The sequence below is a fragment of the Manis javanica genome, chromosome 2, assembly GCF_040802235.1.
Source record: "Manis javanica isolate MJ-LG chromosome 2, MJ_LKY, whole genome shotgun sequence".
In the NCBI taxonomy this organism is placed as follows: Eukaryota; Metazoa; Chordata; class Mammalia; order Pholidota; family Manidae; genus Manis; species Manis javanica.
The window spans coordinates 138,889,284-138,914,345 of record NC_133157.1 but is presented as its reverse complement, the minus strand read 5'-3'; the positions used below and the strand labels follow the sequence as shown (position 1 = coordinate 138,914,345).

Genomic DNA, 25,062 nt, shown 5'->3' with positions numbered 1-25,062 from the left:
CGGTGTGCGGGGCGGGCGGGCCGTGGGCTCTCACCTGGGCTCTGGGCCGCAGAGACGCGGGGCCGCGCCCCGCAGATACCCACGGGCGCTTCGAGGTCTTCGGCCGCCCTGTGACTTGGGGGTTGATTCTGGAGGAGGACGTGGCTCGAGGGAGCCTGCCGGCTGCGTCGGGCGAGCGGTGCCTGGGGCCGGAGCGGGTGCTCACGCTTGCTTTCTTCGTGCTTTGTCGGAGGGTGTACTCCTGTTGAAAAGTAATTTGGGGAGTAGTTTTGCATATCCAGGATTTTTTTTAACTTCCAGTACTGTGTATTTGTGTGTTCTTTTTTTACAATTGAGGAATCATAGTTATATTTTTCAAATTACAAATGAGAAAAATTGGAATACGAGGAGAAAGTATGGTTTTGCCAATAGTTATTTTCTCCCAGAAAGTATGACTTTGCCAATAGTTGTTTCCTCCCAGTTAATTTTTTTTTAATTACAAAAGTACTACGTGCTCTATAAGACAAAATTACGCGGCCAAACAATGAGGACTGCTGCTATCCACCCCCCTCATTTTTCCTTCTCTTACCAGTCACCGGAAAGGGTCACCAGTTTTCAGATGGAGTGGGTGTTCAGCCACTCAGGACTTCTCTGTGCGTGTAAAAGTTATGTTTTTTTAAAAAATGGGGATCATATATAGTCTACAGATTTTATTGGCCAACATTATCTGCGAATTTTCCTTCACTTTGTTACATACTTCATTCTTTTAAAAAGTTACATAGTTATGTACTTTTTATTGCTGAACATTGCCTCTAATTTTTCCATATTCTTTTAGCTTTCAAAAAGGGCTACAAACTAATGTTTTGAAACGTAATGTGAAACTTTCAGAATGTCTAAGGCCAGCTGGGGATACTTACTTATTAGGCAAGTTGAGTAATATGTTTACACGGAGTTTAAGTAGCTTACATGAGGCTTGGATGACTTCATAAACAGATTACTAAAATAGGTTATTATTATTTTTTTAAGTGAAGGTTTCAAAGTAAATTTAAATTCCACACGGTCAATTGAAAACAAATTCAACTCCTTAAATATGAACTGGCTCCCGTGTGAAGGAAAGGGGAGATGGAAGGCCAGTGGGCCCAGAAGTTTGTATTTCAGACAGGTTGAAACACACACACACATAGAAACAGCCAGGGATTAAATATTTCCGCAGTAAACCATTGGGAGTAAGCTGTAAGTGAAAGGATGATAATACACCACTTACTATTAAATAAGACAGAAAACTAGGAAATTCCTGTTACATCTATTGTGCAGCAGAGCTGGAGGCTTTGTTGATTTAATCACTTGTAGTTACTAAAAATGTACTTTGTGTTCATGTTGGTGCTAGCTTTCAGGGAACTGAGTAAAATAACCTCAAAGAACAATCTAACGCATTCTAAGCGCAGGTTCTAAACGCATATAGCCTGAAATTTTTAGGCCCAATTATGTAGTATTTTATTACTTGGGGAACTGCGTTTAAAATGAATCAAAACACATCCATGGCATTTTACTTACTATCTCTTGTAATAATATGCCTTCTGTTATATATTTCTTACTACATAGGTGGCTTTCTCTCCAATCTATAGATTAATGAACAGAGACCCTGAGAGAGAGCTCAACTGCTCAGAATTATTTTCCTCTTATTGGTGGTGACTGCATTAAATTTAGGCTTAATCCAAGAACCTGGTTTTTGCTCTGCCATGCTGCCTCCCATTAATGAAAACCACCTGACAAAATTATTGATCGTAGAGTTTCCTTTTTTTGTGTGTTGGAATTGTTCCTTAAAAATGGAGACATGAATATAATCATATCCATTGAAATATAATCTTAAGTGTGAAACTCCAACATTGTCTATTTAGATGAGGTTTCTGGTGGTGTATTATTTAAATACTAAATTCCTTGAATTAATGTAATTAACCACAAAGATGGGGATTGTGTTATGTCAGGCACTGCTTGATGCCATGCTGGATATCATAATAAATTGTAGCTCTTCCAGGTGCTTTAATTCCTCACCAAACTTGGATGGATAATCTCATTTCACTTAACATTAATTTTATGAACCCAGTTACGCTCTTTGTAAACTGATAGGATGAGAAGAATACAAAGAGAGACCTAAAAACATTAAAACTTGCTTATTTCATTATTAGTATGCATCATGACAATTTAATAGAGTATGGGTCATAATATTTTGGTATATTAATGTTTTGGTTTTCTAGCAGATGTGACAACTGTGTAGTTTAAAGAAATAATGGCAAATGCTGAAGTTAGTATCAGTTGTAATTTGTATTTGAATTTGTAATTTGTGTTTGAATTGTAATTTGTAAAATGTATTTGAAAAGAAACCCACATATAAGAAAACATTTTAGTTTGTATTCTTGGCAAGTGTTAAAGATAGAAATTGGATTCACATTTAAATGGCGTATTTGTCATTGATTCTCTCTTGGACAACTTAACGCTGGATGTAAGTAGGTATAGATGTGGAACCAAAACGTTTCACTACCAGAAAGATAACTCTATTTAGAGTTTGTTAAGATCTATGGACTTTGGACTAGTGGAGGGCAGGGAATCCAATGCTGTGTGTGTGTGTATTCTCAAAGATTAATGAGATTTTATTGCTGACCGGAAGAAATAGAAAGTTTATTTTCAATTCGGCCTGAAAATCATTTTGGGACATATGTTCATGAGTAGCCAGAAATCAATAAAATTATTTAGGTGTTATGAATGATAACAAAAGAAGCATGAGGTATGATCTGGAGTTTAAAATCTAGTTGGGGTTTAAAAACTAATTGTATAAAACTATTGTGGGATTTAGCATAAAGGATTTTATCCCTGGTTGGTCTTTTTCTAGGGAGAAATTGGTTAAGATGAAAGAGAACCCAAAATAGCAGAGAAAACCTGAGAATTGGCCATCAAAGTAGACAAAGGGAGAGGGGTGGCTTCTTTGAAGAGTGGGTCATCAGTATAGTCAAACGTGTGGATAGATACTAGGGAAGATGAGAACTTAAGAGTTATGTTTCTTTGAGATACTGAACAAATATTTAATTGTTGTTCCGTTCTGTATTAGCCATGTCCTGCTGGGGCTTGAGTTGGAATAATTAACACTTTTAAGTTACTTGCACACTCTTACAAACCTTGAATAGGCACGTTCTCATAAGTCAGTTCAGTGGTCTGAAGTTACAAACAGTGTTTGCAGAGCTGTGGCATGTGACGTCCTTGTCTTCCCTGTTTCTTCTCTGGGCCAGCACCTCACGCTTGTCCTTTTTGCAGCCCTTTCATTTTCTCATCTTGCTTCTCACACACAAGTGCTACCTTAGACTGAGCACTTCACTTCCTTTTTTTGAGCTGTATTTTCTCCTTTCTTGTCTCACACAGACCCCTGGTCCCATTGCTCATTCTGTCTGTTGGGGATCCAGGTCTCCATCACTAGCCTCACCAATTTTTCTTATGCCTCAGACTTGCCTTTTGTTGTTCTCCTTGGTAAACTTTTAAGTAGCTTCATTTTGTTATCTGGAATCAGGAGATTCAGAATTAAACTCTTATACATTGCAAATTTAATCCTTGCCTCATTTCCTCATTTTATATTAATAGCCTGAACATTTTCTTGTTTATTGAGGCTCAGAAATCAAAGGTCACTTTTGATCCTTCTTTCTCTTTCCACAGAAATAATTTTTGTCATTTCATTACACTGGTTCCTCATTCTGCCTTTTTCTGTTTTCCCAGCCCAGTACTTTTTATCCATTTGCCTCCACTACCGGGAACAGGAGACATCCCTAATCTCCAGGTTTTGTATTCACTGTACATCCTGCTATCAAAATAATGGTTCTAAATGCAGACCTGATCATGCTGTTTTCCCTACCTGACAGAACAAAACAAAACAAAAAACCCCAAAACACTGTTTCTTAGGTTAGTCACTATGCTGAATGCTTTGTTCTCATTTATCTTCATAATAGTTTTATGTTGTAGATACTGTTATCCATCATACAGATGAAGAAATGCAGATTTCATGGGCCTGTAGGAGTTGCTAGTAGGTACAATAACTGGCATACCAATTCCAAGCATGTTTTCCAAGTTAGTGTTCTTCACTGCTATGGCTCTGCTGAGTGACTCCTGATTGTGGAATTAAGTTCTTGTTCCTCAGTGTTGCCTTTCAAAACTGCAGTATTTGGCACCAGTGCTCCTCAATTTGTTTCTTGTTTTATTTCAAGTTTCTGTGCAGACTTGGCTGTTTCAGAAAGAATGTAAACTCTTGGTTTCTCATGCATTTCCACTTATCGGAATTTTCTCTTCATCTGTGCCTGTTGAAGTCCCCCATGTCAAAAGACCAGCTCATACACCATATTTCCCTAGAGCCCCCCTCTTCTCTGTAGGGTAGCAAGTCTCCTCTCTATTCATATAGTTGTTAACCTCTTGGCAGTAACTTTCAGCTGTAAATTCATTTTTGAGTATTCTAACAGTTGTGATGTGATTAAAAAATGCTGAAAATAGAAACCATGTCTTATTTTTGTATTTTCCAATGTATGATCAGGAAATATGTATGAGTGAATATGAAAATGTTCACTGGTCAGTTTCCCATTAAATGGCATTTAAGTGCTATTTGGTTGTAGTTGCTATATGGTACACACAATAGTTTATTGGAATTTTAAACTGTGTGTGTTTACAACAAAACCAGATTTTCTCATTCCAGGCTATTAAATAAATGTGTTCTTTATTTTTAGGTTGAGTACTGGGTAATTACAACATTTTAAAAAATTCATTTTTGTTTACAGTTGATATTTTTTACAATTGTTTCAATTGGTGTATACAATTGATATTGTATATAAATATTCCTGTAATTGACATTTGAATTATTTTCCATGCTGTTGACTTAGACACAGTTTCAAATGAATTACAATATTGTCTTAAGATACTGTGGACATGAAAGATAGGATAAATTTCAGGGTCCTCTCCTGTCCTTTTGGTGAAACCAGGAAGGTCCAACTATATGATAGGTTGAAAAGCCCTCTTGCAGATTACATATGTCTGCTTCCTCAAGAGTTCATGTGAAATTTCAGACTTGATTAATTGAGTCTTTCAAGGTTAATGGTTACCTTCTGGAAAAACTTTGTATTTCTTGCCTTGCATCTTATATTGTAATACAATCAGCCACTTAATAAGTAAGTAATCCTTGCTTTATTAAGTGAAAATACAATCCTTGCTGTTAGGTTGTTGAGGATGTAGGATATTTTGGTTGTGGTGATGGAGGAGATTTGGGGGTTTTTTTTTGAATGCTAAATGTATGATTATAAAAGTGAGACTGATTCTCAATGAATTTGTCAGTCTACCTGCTCTCAACTTTATAAATTATTTAAGTAATCACAAATACTTCTCTGAAGTAAAAGTTTTAAGCAAGGTTAAAATAATTCATCGATTTAAAAAATAGTAATATAATCACATGGTTCAAATTTTCAGTGGTAAAACAAGTTTTATAAATTGAAAATGTCTCCTCAGCCTCCCACTTTTCCTCCTGGGAGATAGCACTCATCTGTGGGATGATATACAAGAAACTATTAATTTATTTGTATACAAATAAATGTGATACTCTTTTTCTGAACTAATATAAACATCAGGTACACCGCACAGTTTTTCCCTTGCATTTTTCACTCATTATATCTCTAATATTCCATATCATATCAGTAGATAAAAAACTTGTTCACTTAAAACTTTTTTTGCAACCTTAAAGTATATGCTATATGTTTGTAGCTACATATATAGGTTATATATATTATAACAACCATATTCCCTGCTGATGGGCATTTAGATTCTTTCTAATTTTTTACTTTTATAGCCTTTGAGGCAACACTTTGAAGGAAGAGAAGTAAAAAGTAGAAGGTATTTCCCTGTAGAGAAAAATAAAGTTTGAGAGCTGAAATAGATGTTTCTTGGTGGGGAATGAAATGTATTCCTTTCCTGGCTTGATGATTAATGGGCAAGTGATTGGAGAGAAGGATGGAATCATACAAGGGTGATTGCTAGAATCTGTAGAGTAGGGATGGCAGTGGTGACTGGTAGCAGCTCTCTTGACCAGTTGTCTGCACTGGGCAAAGGTCAGTTCTGCAAGTGTTTAGAAGTTCAGCTCTTAAAAATGATACTTGATATCTGTAAACTGGTCTCTGGGACTGTGGCCTGTAATAGTGTATTTAACATAGGAAAACCTGTTCAGGGGATGAACTCAAATCCCTGTGTATCATCTAGAAAGATGTCATAGCCCATAATGCAATAAGTTTTATGTTGTCCATTTTCAAATTGTAGTTCTATTATATGTTCAAGATGAGATTTAAACATTTAAATAAATGAAGTTAAATTCCTTTTTTTCAGCAAATCTTCCCCATCCACATCTGTTCCTCATGGGTTGCTTGGGTGATGTTATTTTCAGAGTGTAGTGTGAATCCTTTCAGACTTATGTATAAACAAAAATACCTTATCTTTGCATCTTAAGAATTTCAGAATCCTATTGAATAAAAAGTAAATGGTAAGAATGGTCAAAGAATTGTATGGAATAACAAATGAATAAGGTGATATTTAGGATACAAAGAAAATATGACTGCCCATTGATTCCTTTAGACCAAGGGTGCTATAAATACAGACTACTATTGTATAACGTGTAACAGCTACTAAAGTCTGTAGCTGGTCTATCAGGATACTCCTAACAAGGCATTTAAAACTTTCCCAAGCTTTTTCTTTTTTCTTTTTTGTTGTAGAAGCATCTGGCTTAATTATTAGTGATGTATTTTCTTTGTAATTTTCTAATCATTCTATCCTAAATATGGAATTTGAATGTTTTTCTAATAGACATAAAAAAATAGTTTTTAGATATTTGATAGGTACATCATTTCTTTTTAAAATGGTATTGTGTGCTCCCTAGGTCTATATGGTTTATAGATTTTTTAAACAGTGATTCATTTCCATTGACTCATTTCTGAACACCTCTGATTCTGATCTGGTTACTTAGACATATTTGGTCACTTACTAGTCACTGTAGAAATAACAAATAAGATGTCATTTGTTTTTGCTTTTTGCCTCCTTATAAATGCATTAGGAATTCATTGTAGGAAGACTCAGAAAGTATGGATAAGGAAGAATAAGATCATCAGAAATGTTACCATCTGGGGTGTTAAATAGTTAAGTTTTGAGAAACTTCTGTGTAAATAAAAACACCACCTAGAAAAGCTCAGCTTTAAAAATCCTTCTGCCATATCAGGCAGATAGATTTGGTGTTGGAAGTAAGGAAAATGTGAGTAAGTTTTTAGGGCCTCGACTTTGCTTGACATGTGGTGGTGATTTGTGTTACCCCCGTAAGTGTATCAGTGGGTAGATCAGTGTACCTTTATTGCTGCACTTTTATATAAGAGCATTATATATTCAGAGCCTTTGTTTTGATTATGTATCATTGTATTTATAGTCCATCTTTAAAAAAATACAGGACCTTAAGTTTGTTAAAAAGAAGTATTTAGAAATGTTATAGCTTAAAAAGCAAGCAAAAAAACCCAACTTTTTCTAAGTATGTTATCCCTGTGACTCCTGTAAGCACTGGTACTCTCAGTTCTCTTGTTTTCGTTGTAGTCTCTTGGTGACTAGAGTGGATTTTTAAGTTCTTGTTCACTTTTATACTCCCCAACAGAAGAGCAAATTTGGGAATGCATGAAGATAGTCACTATGATTTGTTTCAAGAAAAAGCCTGGCAGTGGCCTAAAGTGACTTCACATGTATTGTAAATCTCATCCTAAAAATTACTTCTAAGCCGTTTTAATGGACTTGACCTTTTTTCTGCAAGTACAGTAATTTGAACTTTCCTTTTGTGAACCAGAGAAATTAGATATGAAAACTGAAAGAATTAGGCTTTTAACAGTGATTTATATAAGTATCTGTGTATTGCAATCACTCATGAAACTGATTTGGTTCTGAAGAAAAGGGAGGGAAATCACCATGGTCTTAAAGCAGTTGAGCTATACCTTACTGTTTATGGCAAAACTTTATGGAAGCTTTCTTTTTCTGGTTAAGGACTTGTTCTGCTATCACTGTCTGTTTTAATAATCACTGGTTTTTTATTGTACCTAGATAACAGTAAGATGAATGCAGCTCACATTAATAAGTGAATTTCATATATGTATGGATACACACATGTATGTATGCGCATATGAACATTTGTCATGTACAGCCCAGGAGCACTGCTCACATAGAGTGCAGTGCAGTTAGAGTCCCTGCACTGCTTCAGGGAGATGCACACCATTCTTGTGTGAATGTTCTTCCTGGAACTGTGCAATTGAGATGCTAATGTCTTTGGTGTTTTAACATTTCCATGTGTTCATATAACTTTCCATTTATTTAATCTTCACAACAGTCTTTTCAGAGACACTGGTATCTTTATTCCCATTTTGTAGATGTATGAACTGAGACTCTTTTTCCTGAATCTGCTTCCTTTCCTGTAAAATGATGATCTACAGTGTGTGAGGACATAGTTTTGATATGAGATAGTCTGAGAATTCAAGCCCAGTTCTGCCTCCTATGCAAGTTATTTAATTGCTCTCCTTGGTTTCCCATCCTTGAAAATAATACTATTACACAGAGTTTTGTTAAGATTACATGAGTTAATGTACTTAAGATAGGCCAAAGCTTTATATGCAGTAAGTGCTCAACCAATCATGGTTGCACTAATAATAAAAGAAATACTATTTTATTAGTCATATACTACTTCTCAGAGATTTTGAGATTAGCCAATACTTGTCAGAGTGAGGGACCTAACAGCAGTAGTGTCCCTGTAACTGGAGGCCAAACTTGGGAGCAACCTCACTATTAATATTGTAGGCATAGAGCCCAGAGCGGGGGAAAAAGCCTAGGGAAAGCAAGGACAGTGACTGCTTTACAGTCAAGGACAGGCTGAGAACTACATTAGACCCAATCAGTTGTGTGTAAAATAAAGCTGGAGACTTGAGTCATCAGGACACACAATAAGAAGTGAAAAATTACTGCTGTGAAAGGGAATTATGAAATTTTAAATTACGGAGTATTTATACTGCACCCAGAGGCCCCTAAGGTGTTCTTGACATACCATTATTATTTTCTCATGGTTTGGTTTGGCCAAGAAATGGTCAACTTATACTGAATATTCTCTAAGACTATGGAACAATTACACTATGCAAAGACTTGTTAATTTGTTTTTAATCTGAAACTTAGAGCTATCTTCCCTTTAATTTTTTTTACTCTCAGCAGTGCTAGAAAAAAAAGTATTTTGCAGAGTTTTAACATATACATTATTTCTTTTGATTCTTAAAACTGAGGTGTAGTCAATTATAAGATTAATGGCCAGTGGTAAGATTCATTATCATTGTTAAGTGAGAGGACAGGATGGAGTTCAGACCTTCATATATAGGTTTGATTCTGTATCTTTGTCTCAGTGTTAGCCCAGAATTTATCAAGTTCAGTGTCTGCTTGCTTTTATATCTGTCAGTGCCTTCTGTTGTATGGAGCATTATTAAAAGCAAGTCCTGCTCCTAAACATCTTCACATTCTGGCTAGTGTGTCTTCCCGTGCATGCATTTATAGTGATACACCAAAGGCATTTATTTACCTGCAGGGCAGTATGTTTTCAAAAGGGAGTGCTCCCTCTTGAGGCCAACCTGGAATCATACTACATTAAAGTTTGGACCATATTGAATCTGCTACAAAATATCCTGGTGGGTACTAGCAGGTAAAATAAATATATGGACTATCATGTACGTGGTCTTAATTATGCTGAACTGAATTTTTGAAAGCACTCAGAATGAATTTGTATGGTAACTTTCCACTATCTTAAAAGTAAGGTTAGGAATTAGGCAGTACTGAGCCCTAAGCCCTTTTTATTTTTATTTTTATTTAATTTTTTGTTAAGGTACGATTGATATACACTCTTATGAAGGTTTCACATGAAAAAACAATGTGGTTACAACATTTACCCATATTATCAAGTCCCCACCCATGTCCCAATGCAGTCACTGTCCATCAGTGCAGCAAGATGCCACAGATTCACTATGTGCCTTCTCTGTGCTACACTGTTCTCCGTGTGATCCCCCATACCATGTGTACTAAACATAATACCCCTCAATCCCCTTCTCCCTCCCTCCCCACCCACCCTTCCACACCCCTCCCCTTTGGTAACCACTAGTTCATTCTTTTTGTCTGCTGCCATTTTGTTCCTTCAGTTTTGCTTCATTGTTATACTCCACAAATGAGGGAAGTCATTTGGCATTTGTCTTTCTCCGCCTGGCTTATTTCACTGAGTATAATGTCCTCCAGCTTCATCCATGTTGTTGCAAATGGTAGGATTTGTTTCTTTCTTATGGCTGAATAGTATTACATTATGTATATGTACCACATCTTTATCCGTTCATCTACTGATGGACACTTAGGTTGCTTCCATATCTTGGCTATTGTAAAAAGTGCTGCAATAAACATAGGGGTGCATATGTCTTTTTGAATCCGAGAAGTTGTATTCTTTGGGTAAATTCCAAGGAGTGGGATTCCCGGGTCAAATGGTATTTCTATTTTGAGCTTTTTGAAGAACCTCCATATTGCTTTCCACAATGGTTGAACTAGCTTACATTTCCACCAGCAGTGTAGGAGGGTTCCCCTTTCTCTGCATCCTCGCCAGCATTTGTTGTTAGTTTTTTCGATGCTAGCCATCCTTAACTGGTGTGAGGTGATATCTCTTTGTGGTTTTAATTTGCATTTCCGTGATGATTAGTGATGCTCATAAAAGATTAGGAGCATCTTTTCATGTGTCTGTTGAGACCTAAGCTCTTTTAAGCTTAAAGTTTATAATTGGGCATGGTTTCTCCTGATGGTGTAAGGTATTAGAAATGCTGAACATTTTTTGTGTTTGGGATTTAGGACTAGGCATAATTTCTTTTATAAGAAAGAATGATTACATGTCTTAATAATAAGTCAAAAGATTGATGGTTTTATTTGTTGCAGTATTTTCAGTTGGCACTTCAAATTGAGTTTCAGGGCCTTCATAAAGTTCTTGTGCAGTTAGTTTCTGGTATAGCAATTGTTTAAGTTAGAGGACTTGGGCTGTTTTAAGAATGTGACTGTTATATATGTGAGAAAATGAATTTCAAGTTCTATCAAGAAATAAGAGCATAACTCTTGCAACTGATTATTCTCGTGATACCTTCTTTCCTTTCCTTTCCCTGGGTGAAAAATAGGAGATACACATTCTTGGATTTGCCTGATTCCCTACAGAGCTGTATTCTACTAAGAGTGGAGGGCAAGTAAAGTTTGGGTTGTATAGTAGACAAATAATGCTCAGGGTCCTTTTCCCCCATGTTCATGTTATACTCCCTGGAACATGTAAATGTGTTACCTCATATGGCAGAGGAGGATTAAGGTTTCTAACCAGTTGACTTTAAGTCAGGATGACTGTCACGGATTTTCCTGATGGCCTAGTGTAATCACGAGGTTCCTTAAAAGTGGGAGAAAGAGGCAGAGTGAGAAGGACTAGGTCTGATGTTGCTGGCTTTGAAGATGGAGGAGAGGCTTTGAAGATGGAGGAGAGGGTCATGAGCCAGAGAAAGCCGATGGGTACTTGATGCTTGAGAACAAACTGCTCTAGAGCCTGCAGAAAGGAAGGCAGCCCTGCTTTCATCTTAGCCCAGGGTGGCCTGTGTCAGACTGATGACCTCTGGGACTCTAATACAATACACTTGTTTTGTTTCAAGGCCCTACATGTGTAGTCATTTGTTATGGCATGATAGAAAACTAATGTAGGTTAGTATGTTGTGACCATTTGATTCCTCAGGGAAATGACTGCTAAGCAACCCCTTCCCCCAACAAAATATTAAGGTGACGTTTGTAAAACTGGTCATAAAACTAAACATTCGTATAACTAGATAAAACTAATGCTATGCTGTTTAAATGGGGGAGCCTTTAGCCCTGTGCAGTGGGGTTTCCTCTCATTTTTGCAGCATCCTGGAGTAATCTGAGTAACTGAAGTTTTTCCTTTTGTTAAAGATAAAAGTGGTATATTGGGCAGGTGAATCAAAATGATGTGCAGGATGTTATTGGAGTTGGGCAAACTGCAAGTATGAAGACCATCTTGAAGTTAGTTACAGTAATCTACTAAAATTGATAAGGATAGTGACAAAAAGATTATCACTAAGAAGAATGGGAGTAATTGAAGAGAGTAGCTAGTTTGGAAGGTGAGGGGCTGGCTATGTAGAAGGTTTTGGTTTTGGACATTTTTAATTTGAAGTAATGGGAACTCCTTTCCTGCCCTGTGAAATCTAGAAACTTATTAAGTGCACTGGACAGTTTGTGCTAAAGAGAAAGATGTCTTTAAATCAACAGAGCAGAAGAAAGGAGAAATACACACCTGCCCTAGAATCCCAGAGGAAGTGTTTTGGAGGAAGGCAGGGACAAAATTAAATAGCTGTTTAAATTGCTTTTCTGGCAGACAGAAACTGGGGTCCTTGTGAATTTGCTACATTGAGTCTTTCCAGTTTGGGGAAAGAGTCTTGAAGTTGTGCAAACTGTTCTCAGTAGAAAAGAAAGACTGTTCCTGTGTGTACTCACTGTTCATACACATAGATAAATCCCCACCTTAGGCTTACCAGCTGTAAAAAAATGTTTGGAGAAATTGCACAAGGTAGTTGGGTAAGACAAACAACCAAAAAGTACCAGCTTTGAAAGTATTTTTGTCCTTTCAAAGCACATATACCTCCCTAGGCAAACCACATTACAATAAAACAAATGCCGTATAGAAACAGGGCTTGCTTTCTGGCAGTTATCCCTCTTTGACGTGCAGTGTATTGCATTTTTGGTACAATAATAAAGTATGTGTGCCTTATTTAGTGTCACTTAATGTTGCTTTTTTCCAGAATTGTTTTCTGCTACATGGCTGATAAAATCTATTATTGAATTCTCAGTGCCTGTTTATATATTTAGTTTCCCCTCTGTGTGTCTGTACAACTGTGGGACTGTTTTTTTCCAGTAAATATTTTTTGATGATCTTTTTTCAGTTTGAAATGCCACTAACAAAAAAAGTAACCTTTAATGTTGCTTGTTTCTGGCATTTGTTTGAAGAATTTGGCTTTGCTATTTAGTTTACTTCCTCTTTTATTCCTTTGTGGATTTCTGTTTTTAGCCTGTCTACTATGTATATATGGAATTCTATGAGTTCTTCAATGGTTTTATTTTGTCCTTTTCCAGGTGTGCTAATAATCTATCCAGGGGAGATAAGGGCACCAGAAAGCTCATGTGTTTCAGTGAACAAGCTTATGTTTAAGCTGATTCCCACTAGACGATGCCCTAACACACCCTCCTAAGAGCTTGACTATGATGGATTTCCTGATTTGGGATTTAGTAAGATGGCAGCATTGGCAGCTGCTACCCTCAGTGTTCTTAGTCACTTGGCTGTCAAACCTTGCCTCTGATCAGGATGGACAGCTCTCATGGCACGCAGAAGTTGGTGACAAGTATTTAACATTTTGCCAAGAAACTAAGATCAAGCGCACTCAAATACTTACAAGTTATATAAAAGGTGGGGGTAGTGTTTGCAGTATATAGCAATTTAAATCCAATCCAAGGGATTATGGATGTTTTCACTTGCAGAGTATCAGTATCTGTTGTATTCTCAGTTCATTTTATTGCCTAACTGCTTGTCCTTCATTCGCTGATTGATCTAAGTGTAGTCTTTCTGCTTTTTGGGATGGTGTCAGTCTATTCCAAACAGGAGAGAAGAACCATACAGTAATTTGAACAGGGAAGGTTTAATGGAAAGAGTTAATTAATTGTAATGGGATTGGCTAATATAAGTAACCAGAGCTCTAAAGAATACACAGCTAGCTGTAAGGAACAGCCATTATCCTAAGGCTATCATTGAGTACCTAAGGAAGAGGCCCACCCAGGACTGACATCCAGGCCTTGTGAGAGGGTGTGTGGCTCCTCGGACCGCAGAGAACCTGCTGTACTGCCTCCTTGGTGGGCTTTGCCAGAGATCGCTCTCTGGGGCATGAGAGAGAGGTGTTCACACAGGTGTCTCACTAGGGGCTGCCTTCTACAAACTGCACAGCCTGGACAGAGGGGAGAAGCTGCTGTCGGGCCCTTTAGGAGCAGGAGCCTGTTGATGGAGAGCCCTTAGGCACTGTAGGGTCTGCCAAGCAGTACCCCACACCAGGAAGCAAAGCCCTTTTCCTCTTGGAGTCTGTCTGGCGCCGTCTGCTCACACTCTGGCCAGACATTACTCATCAGTTGGAATTGATACAGGAGGGTTTTTCTTTCTTTTTATTGGATAAATATGATATATAACATTATACAGATTTAAGGTGTACAGAGTGTTCAATATATTTTTATACTGTAATTGCCTCTAGTAATATTCCATTATATAATTACAGTACAATATTGTCTGTGTTCATTATACTGTGCATCAGATCTCTGCTGCTTAGTAACTACTTTTTGCAGGTTTGTACCCTTAAACATCAGTTTCATCATCATCCTACCCACCATCCCCTGATAACCACTGTTCTGCTCTCTGGAAGTAAAATATTTTTGATGGATATCTCTGGTGAAATCAGGGTAACGTACTGCTTGCTCTATGCTGTTCTTAAAAACATCTCCATTGCTTTGGCTCCCTTTGCCAATCATAAGTTTTTCTTCTAACTAAAATGATGTAGTCTCTCTTTGACCCAGAGGCCAGTTCTTACTTCTGTATTCTGTTCCCCAGCAGCTGGTATTGGCTATTTCTTGCTTGCCTCCTAAATCCTTTCATATTAAATGTGAAAAGGAGTCATTGTCCCTAGACCAAATGTTTGAGCACCACTCCTTTCTGTTTACTACACTGACTCAGATTAGCGACTCTCTACAACTTCAGGCAGTACTCGACATGTCCCTGGTTACTTTAATAGTGTAAGGGTTTTGTTGTAAAAACAGCAGACTAAGGGCATTTTATCTCAGATAATTTGAAGCTTTTATGACCTTGAACGAGTAGTTTTGCCCTTTGCGTGACAGTGTGAACTAGAGAATTTTAAGGTTTTTCTTTTTTATAATTTTATTTTCTTGACTGGCTTTTCACAAATATTAAAGTGCTGTATTTTGTTTGGGTTCATATATGCACAGATAACTACTCTTTATGCCTTTACTGTCATTCATATGAATTGTTTTAAATTTAAAGTTCTAGAATGATATTTCAAATATTAACAGTATACAGCTATCCCATGCTTTCTGAAAGTTCATGTTATGCCACTTTATGAAAAACCTACATTGGTATGGTAATGATGTTTTTATGTAAAAGTGAAAACTCCTCTTTGAATTTCTTTTTGTTTGTGAGAACAGGTACTAATGTAGGTCTTTACTATAAGCAAAGAGGTATCATTTGAACTTTGGGAAAGTGGGGGATATTCCTCCCTTCAGCTTATGAAGGGTTTCATAGGAATGCCGTACTTTTGGATAGCCAGGGAAATCTGTAGTTTGTCTTTTGACAAGACCTCATTGTATTGCTATTGCCAGAGTACTTCATCTATAGAGACCTAAGATGCCAAAAAGCTCTTGTAAACTATGCTAGGTAGGTCTATAGCTCAAGAGAATGATTGAGAAAATGTAGTATACATGCCAGGTTGCTTTCAAGTTGAGTTTCTGAACCCATTAAATCTCTTGGGTATCTTACTAACTTTGTGCACCTCTTTATACTTATGGTATTTGCAAAACTGTTTAAAATATTTGTTCTTGTGTGAAATTTACTTTGGTTTAATATTGTATTAATAATTCAGAAGAAATTCTGTTGAATTTCTTTCCTTTCCCTGTGTGTTTTTGTGTCTAGCTGTCTGTATTTTCCTAATAATCTCCCCATTTCCCATCCTGAGGATACCTGGGTTTTAATGCTTCACCTTTGTTGGGGACTCCGGTGTCTCTATTGCATTGTTCTCTGTCCCCCAACTTACCTATAGTATTATTATTAATTCAAACTTAAAAAGTACTTGTATGTGTAAATACTTTGTAGTAACACCTTTGGTATTGAAGGTTTATCTGACTCTGGTTATTACATTCCTTGTTGATTTGCTTTTATCTTGAACTCCTTAAGCATTTATTATGCCTTTTTTAATTTTAATTTTTAACATATAGTATCACCAACTAAATTGTAAGCTTTTTAAGACTTTTGTCTCTTCCCCAAAACAAGCTATATTTATCTGCAGTGGAATATATAACTTGTCTGGTGTGTAGATAAGTCTGCAGTTCTTTCCACAACTTAAATAACTGGGAAACTAAATTATTAATTAGTGGGGGGTCTTGAGTTATTTCTTCTTTGTTATAAGGCACACCAATCTCAGAGACAAAACAGCCTATGGGGTCTGTAGCTTAAATATTGGTTTATCACTCATTTTTGTTAAATGGTTTGTCTTGCCAAAGGTATTTTATTCATTCATTTACTCTGTCTTTTCATCATTTACTGATTGCTTCCAGGATTTTAGACCCTCTGCCAAGTACTAGAAATAAACAGGTGAATAGCATGTGCCTCCCTTTGAAGAGGCCACAGTCAAGTGGGTGGGAAACAGAATAATAACCTGTGGAGAGATGATACAGAGATGCATTCCAAGTGTTTTGAGAGCATTGGAGAAAGGTACTGTTATAGGTTGAGTGTTGGTGTCCTTGGAAAATTTATGTGTTGAAGCCCTAACGCCCAGTGTGGCTACATTTGGAGATGGGGGTCTCTAAGGAAGTAATTAAGGTAAAGTGAGGGTAAAGGGTGGGGCTCTGATCCTGTAGGTTTAGTATCTATAAGAAGAGACATCATAGAGTTTTTTCTCTGAGCACCCACACCAGGGAAGGCCATGTGAGGACATAGGGAGAAGGTGCCGTCTATAAGACAGGAAGAATGGCCTCACCAGAAACTGACCAGGTTGACACCTTGATCTTGGATTCCTAGCCTCCAGAGCTATGAGACAATTAATTTCTCTTGTTTAAGCTGCCCAGTCTATGGTATTTTGTTGTGGCAGTCTAAGATAGGCACCAAGGGTTCTGGAGGTAGGCTTAGGGAAGATTGCTAGGAGGAGGGCCTTCCTTTTTCTAGAGCGATTGAGAGAATTGCAAAACACCTAGTGGATGCCTGTTGTCTACTAAATGTAGTAGCTACTTAATATGTACCACAATTCTCGTAATAAAGTGGACCAAGTCAGGTCTGTTGAGTTTCAAAGGTTGAGCTCATTACACTCTGCCTGCCTGTGGATGCCTGTACTCATGCAGGTGTATTTGTAGCACTGTTAAGTAGGTGGGGTTCAGGTGACAGAATGGGAAGTTGAGGCTTTTGTCTCATGACCTGTTATACTGTGGAAGAGGAAGTTTGACCATTTGTTAGATGAAGAAGATGCATCTTGTGAGGATGGTGGAGGTGGGATGTGCTTGCTGTGGCAGTGAGAGCCAGAGGTGAGTAAGGACAGACAAGATTATTGCTGATGCTGCTGGAAGTCCAGTGGAGGTTGGTCGTGGTACCAGTCCAAGTAATGGATTTCTTTCCTTGGTAACACTCCACAGTATAAGACATTCCATAGAAAAGAGGAATTTTGGATTGGTCCAAGGTCAGGAGTTTGCAAGAGGAATGAGGCAGAAAGGCTGAGGGGTTTAGAGAAATGGAGAGGCAGTGAGTGAAGCATGTGCACAAGTCCTGTTTGGTTTGGAAAGAAAGTGATACTGTAGGTGTCAGCAAATGATAACTCCTACTCCAAACCTGGCCCACTGTCTGTTTTAGTTCTACAAACTGAGAATGGTATTCACAGTTTAAATGGTTGGGGAAAAAAAAGTAATATTATGATATGAAAATTATATGTAATTCAAGTTTCAGTGTCCATAAACAAAAAAAAGTTGGGGAACACGGCTGTACTCTTTAATTTACATGTTTGTAGCTGTTTTTGTTCTATAAGCCCAGAATTCAGCAGTTACAACAGACACTAGAGCCTGAAGATCCTAAAATATTTACCTTCTGGCCTTCTGTGGAACAAGCTTGCTAGAGGACTAGTGACACTGAAGGTTAAATGTAGTGCTAGGAAAAGAATGTGCAAACTAAATGTAAGATGTTACAGAGAAAAGTACGGATTCAGAGGTTAGACTGTTGGGTGAGTAGGTCCCCAGAGTTTAAGGAGTTGTGGTCATTGTTATCTTCGGAGCTTGAATAGTTGTTGGGGATGCTCGGGATGGCTGTCAGGGTTGGGGATTGAGCAGAGCAGATGGCAGTTGAGATGCTAGAGTTCCCACTCAAGATGAAGAGTTAGTACTTCAGTGCCCTCAGTATGGGGAGTGGGGAGGTTATTAACAATTGATAGGAAAATCTAATAAATAAAAATGCAAAAGATGTCTTCCTACATCTTTTCCAAAAAGAAATTTTAAAAAATCATTATCAATCTTTTAGGCTTTCATAAACAAGGAAAAGTATGTATGTTTTGTATAGCTTTCTATTTTATATGTATATTCATATGTGTATGTGTATTTATGTGCATGTATGTATAGATACACATTATATTTGTTTAACACATATCATGGGTTCACACTGATTCCTCCAGTCCATCTAACATCACAAGGTATATCCCCAATGTCTTTCCCCAGTCTTTCCATGCTTTGGTTTCCCTTGAAAACACCATAGAGCTATTGAGATCTTATGAAAATTGGCATCTAAAATCCAAAGTGTTTGATATGTATTATTATTACTAGATATATACATTTCATAAATGTTTCTTGAACTGGGGACATGTTATTTTGTGAGAGGAAGAGGTAGGTTTGTGTTAATAAAAACAGGCAAGTCTGTTGAGTATATGTCAGATATGTATGAGGGACTGTTATAGACAATTTACACAGATTATCTCATATATGTCTCACACTAATCCTGTGAAGTAATTATTGTTGCTAAATTATTTTTACCATGTGGCAGCTGAGGCCTAGAGAGGTGAATTATGTTTCCTGAGGTCACATAGCTAAGAAGTGGTAGAATTAGGGTTCAACCTAGAACCCACACTCACACTGTATTATATGATCCTTTCAGTTTTTTATTTATGTTCAAAAGAGCACTTTTTTAGAATATGACTCAATGACATGCAGTTTGATATGAAGCTTTTGATATACTATTTGATATACTAATTTGTTACAAATGATCCTTGTAAGGGTAGGAAATGAATAAAATAAAATTGGTATATTCCTGTTGATATAATCTGACCAAAATATTACATTGCTGAGTGTTGAGACTCACCACCATAACCTGGGTAGATTCAGTTTAGATGTATTTAATATATTGTTATATAATTTTTGTCTGGAGATTGGTGATAATTAAAGAACTTCCCTGTGAACATGAACAACTTAACAAGAATAAAAATGAAACAGTTAAGTAGGAAAACAATAATTTTAGCTATCTGATTTATTACTGTGTGTCTGTAATAGTTCATTTTTTGGCATTTGTTTTCCTTAAAATCTCCAATAAGCTGCCGTAAGTCAGGTTTCAGCAATCTTATTTACTATCAATAACTAAAATACCCAAATTAAATAAAGAAAAATTTCAGTTACTTCTGAAAGAAGAGTTATGCTCATTTAGTTTTAAGAAATCTAAACAGAGGAGTAAATTAGGTAGTGCTAGGAAAAGAATGTGCAAACTAAATGTAAGATGTTACAGAGAAAAGTACAATTCAGAGGTTAGACTGCTGGGTGAGTAGGTCCCCAGAGTTTAAGGAGTTGTGGTCGTTGTTATCTTTGGAGCTTGAATAGTTGTTGGGGATGCTCGGGATGGCTGTCAGGGTTGGGGATTGAGCAGAGTAGATGGCAGTTGAGATGCTAGAGTACCCACTCAAGATGAAGAGTTAGTACTTCAGTGCCCTCAGTATGGGGAGTGGGGAGGTTATTAACGATTGATAGGAAAATCTAATAAATAAAAATGCAAATGATGTCTTCCTACACCTTTTCCAAAAAGAAATTTTTAAAAAAGTCTTTTTGACTTTACATTCATATGTTCCAGTGTTTGAATAAATTTTCTGTTGTTATTATGTAATAACTTGCAAAACTTGGGATTTTCTTTTACCTTGTGTGATCTTAGACAAGGCAGCTGCAGGGGTTCAGTTTCTTATCCATGAACTGGAGGGAGCTCTTCTGCAATTCTTACCTTCTAAGAAATCTTTTTCAGTTGGGTTCAGCTTCTGGAGTATGGTGTTTGAATCTTCCATGCCTGTCATAGTTTCTGAGGCATAACAAGTGATCAGTTTTTGTTTGTTGAGTGAGGAAACCATGAAATGAAGTCTTGTGCAAAACACTTAACAATTAAAATATCCAAATGTAAGGTAATATTAAATGCTTTGAGTAACTTTTTGTTGAGAACATTTAATGTTTTAAAATATACTATTAAGCATAATTTTACTCATACAGTTTGACTCTTATTTATAGTTTGAAGACCAATCTAATTAATATGAAATAATTCCTTATGTTATTAAAGATCTTTATTTGTAAGAATTCATTTTAGCCAAGTTGAAAGTAATTTTTAAACATTTTCCTGAAAGTACACTATCCATTTAGGAGGCTGATTTCCTTAACAAAGACTGTGTGAACTGAAGCCATTCTTTGACCTTCTCCTCAGTGTCCCTGAATCCTACTCAACTGCTGAACCAGTGGTGAAATTGCTAAATGCAGCCTGAGAGGGACGTACTGATCTATAGTTCAAAAAGCTTTCACAAGCATTTTGGTTCAGTTTGGACAGTTTTCTCCAAATGGGTTTCTTGACTCAGGGAACCACTGATATGACAAATTAAACACTTAAACTTAAGGTGAGCCTCCTAGTACTTACTTTAGAGCTTATAGCATTATTATAATGATCTTATGATGACAGTTCATTTAAAAAAATGTCTGAAACTTTTGTCTGGGTCATTGGTAAAAATATAGACAGAATTAGTTATCCCAGTAAATGAAATGAAGCTTTAGTATCAATGTGGGGTGTGTGTATGTATAAACATTTCTCAAGGGTTTCAGATCTACATTTCTAGTTGTGTTTTCTTCTAATAATGTTAGTAGTGCATGACATAAGATCTATGAATAAGACCAAAGTATCTCTGTATTATATGGGAAATCAAGAACAAATAATTTACTCTTAATCAGTTTTCTTCATTTGCATGGTACAGAGAATATCACCAATCCTGTGTAAATACCCTTGGATAGTTATGGAATTATATGAGTTAATATTGAAGCACTTTGAAAAATTAAGATTGACGTGTAACTAGTGCCTGTTCATAGATAAAATAATCACCTTGGACTTCAGAAAGATGCTATTTTATAAGGCCAAAAACTTAACGTACTTAAATTTTTTATCTATGTATAGTGAATAGACTTATTAAAAAGTTTTTGAAAGTTCCATATAGGTTATTTGATTTAGTGACTATCTTACCGGTGAAAAAAAACAAGCCTGAAACTATAATGACTTGCCCAAAATCATGTAGTATGACAAGGCCAGATTTTGCATTCTACAGTATGATATTACATGCAAATAATATCTTTGGTGCAAGCTCATGTTTTGGTTTTATGACATATTATTAGAAAGGAACAGATACAGATCATCTGAACTGATGAGTAGCTCCCAAATTGTATAATTTTGCTTTGGAATATGCTTGTTAAAAAAATTTGAATGTTCTGTGTGAATTCATTATTTTTCAAATAGAATAAGCCTACTTTGAAAGCCTGACTCAAGGGGAACTGAAAATGTATATACTTTACTCCCCTGCTTCCTATTGATCTCATTATATGGTGAGAACATTGTCACTTAACAGACTGAAATCAGAAAGTTCAGCACCATTTCAGTGTTCTGGTTCAGACGTTTGCAGAATTAAAGGACCTAAACAACTTTTTCTCTTGGAAAGATTTTCTATGTTGTGGCTCCTATAAGTATTTTTTTAAAAAGTGTTAAGTGTAGCTAGCTAGTATAGCACCTATTAAATTCCTGACAAATTGAAAAATGTTAAGCAATAATCCCAAATCTGAAGCACTTATTCTTTGAGGATTATTTTTGTTAGCTCTACATGTAGGGAACTTTGTTTACTAATGATGTTTATAAAATGTGATCAGGGTTGTGTTCAGAAATTTGCACGTTTGGCATTGCATAGGGATAGAGATTTGAAGAGGTTATAGGAGAGGAGGAGAGACTTTTTGGAGGTTAATGAAATCCTGTAACTTTCAAAATAATAAAATTTCAGACTGAGGTGCTTCATATTTTGTCCTTTAAAATTTTTTTTATATGCCTTTATCACCTTGTTTCCTATACCTTGAACTCTCACAGAACTACCACCTTCTCTGTTTCACCCGTCTTCTTTGAGTTCATGTTGCTCTTCACTGCCTCAGGCGAGGAGAATAGGAAAGGTAAAAGGATGAGGGGGAAGTTGAGAGGGAGAAAACAAAACATAGAAAGCAACATTAGAATAGTGGAATTGAGAATATAACTGAAGAGTCTAGCCCATGAATATAAGAATCTTAAAACTTGCCAAATATCAAAATATATAATGTGGACACTTGCAACAAAACTTTCTGTTGTTTTAAACTATTTGTAGTAGTTAAGGGTTGGGGAGGAGATACTCTAAGTATTTTGAGACAGTGGCTTATGGTTGTCTGATCAGATGAAGATTCTAGAGTTCAAGGGAATCTAGAGGAAAAAATAGTACCTTCACTTTGCTGTAGCCACTAGATTAGGTGTGTTCAAATTAGAAGGATTTTCTAAAGTAGAAAGCTAGAAGTTACCCTCATGTTGTTTTATGTTTAGCCAACATTTAAAAAATGCTTGCTAAAGACGTTTACAACTGTTGATAAATATTTTAAATATAGGACATTTTATCTTTACTATTTTATCTTTGTTGTTATTGAGTTTACATCTGGACAGAAAGATGTGTGTTGAACCAATGTAAACTAGGACAAGACAAGTAATTTTTGCTAAATTATACAGCAAGTGCTCCATTAAAGAAAATAAGCACAGGTGAAAGTTAGCTAGTCAGCTACCAAACAGAGGTTGAGTGGCTGTCTGCTGCCTGAGCACAGCAGGACAGCTGGGCCCAAATTAGGCCTCTCTGCCCAGTTGGTAGCCAAGAGCATGACAGAAGGCACTGCATTGTTCTTTTTTTTTTTTTTTAAACATTCATCTCTCTTTTTCAGTCAACTCATGTGAGTGTGTATCCTTTTGCTTCTGTATATGCTGTTCCTTGGCTTCTCTTCTTGCCATGTCAAACTTCAGGATTTACATTTTCACTCTGTAGTTCTGTCTTAGGTAGGTCACTAGGTAATAGCTTCACTAGACTTAAGAACTGGCAGTCTTTTGTTTTCCGTTTTTGGTCTTTTGTGTTTAAAAATGGAAGTTTTTGAATGTGCCCTTTTTGTCATAGAAAAATAAAGTGCAGTATTTATTGGACGTATGTATGTTAGGAGCTTTATATGCAGTACACTACTCTTCACAAATTTATGACATGGTTGTTACTTTTCCCATTTTATAGACAGGGAAACTGAAGATCACAGGTTAAATAATTTGCCTGAGGCTACAGAGTCAGTAAATGACATCAGGTGCTTTATTTCCCTACTGTTCTGTTTTTCTTTTGGAACTGAGTACTAAGAAGGGGAAAAAAGGAAATGAGAGGGAGGAATTGAGAGGTTGAGAGATTGAATTGAACATCTTTTCAGCTAAGAGGATGAAAAGTTTACTTAAAATTATGGGGTCAGGAGCTTCTGTGCAAATTGTTGCTTTGGAAGGGTTTCATGGCTTGACAGACTGGATTTGAGGTGTGGCTCAGCTACTCTTGGGCTGTGAGCTAGTCTAATGGTCTTTTTGAACTTTGATCTCATCAGTAAAATGAGGTTAGTACCTGTTTTTAGGGGGTGTGGTGAAGAAGTAGAGCACAGGGCCTACCGGTAGGTGGTGGGTACACAGGAAATCGCATATATGTTACCACTACAGAAAAAAAAAGGTCTGTGTTTATCTTTGGATATAGAGTTAATTATATGTTCTTAGTAGCTTTTGGAATGTGAATAGCTTCGTGTTGGGGAGGAAAAGAAATTCCTTCTACCCTTCTGGGTTCTTCGGCAGGTATAATAATAAAATTCACGTAAGACAGGTTAATAGGAGAAAAATTTAATAACATATGTACTGGAACCCCACAAGGATAATGAGACCCCAAGAACAAGCAGGGCAGTGAGGCTCACGTCACCTTGAGCTAAGGAATGAGGAAGGGGTGCAGGCTTCAGAGGGCAGCAGGGTGAGCCAAAGGAAGATAAGAAGAGCAGAAGTTTGGGAATAGATGTTTGCCCTGCAGTAAATAGGTCATCTAGATAAAAACATTCTCCATTAGTAGCTCTCTTTCTGGGCCAGGCCCCTTATCTAAACTTCTTCAGGTACTTAAGGGAGAAGCAAGATTTTTTTCTGTTAGCTGGGTCTTCCTGCTTTCACCTCAGAATAGTGTACATGCCAAAGTGGCACATTTTGAAAAGATTTGTTCTAATCCCTTCATTAGCCTGTGCCTTTCATTTCTTTCTTTCATAATTCTCTCTTTATATTTCATCATATCAATTGTCATCATTGAGAAGAAATTTTCCCCTGGGTAGTTGCTTCTACACTCAAAGCAGCTGTGGTCTGTAACTCCCATGACACAATCTTTGAAGACATGAGGAAGAAAGATCCTTTGTTCATGCCCTCAGATAGAGTGTTCTCCTTTGGATCACTAGTCTCCTTACCCCCAAAGCTGTGAGTTCTTCCCTCACCTTCTCAGAAGAAGGAACAGCAAGGAGCAATTGGCCGCCTGCCACCGGTTGCTAGGAGGGAAGGAAAGTGAGTCCGCATGCATTCTGTTCTCCCACTCTGTGACATCTGTCTGCCATCTGTTTGCTTCCCACCTCCTTTGACTTGTCTTTAACCTTGCATGAAACATGCCTAAGCTGCCTGAAAGACACCATAATATTGAACTGGGCCCTCTGTGGTTCTCCCCTTAAACCTGGTACATTCAAGCCATACATTCCCTCAAAGAGTAATAAGCAACTTATGGAACGCTTTGCAAATCC

The 25,062-nt window shown here is 37.0% G+C and overlaps 1 protein-coding gene and 1 long non-coding RNA gene across 6 annotated transcripts in view; one reads left to right on the top strand and one right to left on the bottom strand.

Moving 5' to 3' along the window:
* PCMTD1 (protein-L-isoaspartate (D-aspartate) O-methyltransferase domain containing 1) overlaps positions 1-25,062 on the top strand; it is a 69,593-nt gene that overhangs the window by 270 nt on the left and 44,261 nt on the right. The window lies entirely within an intron of this gene.
* The window catches only part of LOC140847890 (uncharacterized), a 136,785-nt gene extending 111,723 nt beyond the window's left edge, over positions 1-25,062 (bottom strand). Inside the window, exon 1 of the long non-coding RNA XR_012128157.1 lies at positions 35-25,062. This is a non-coding gene — a long non-coding RNA (uncharacterized lncRNA). The remainder of the gene's footprint in view (positions 1-34) is intronic.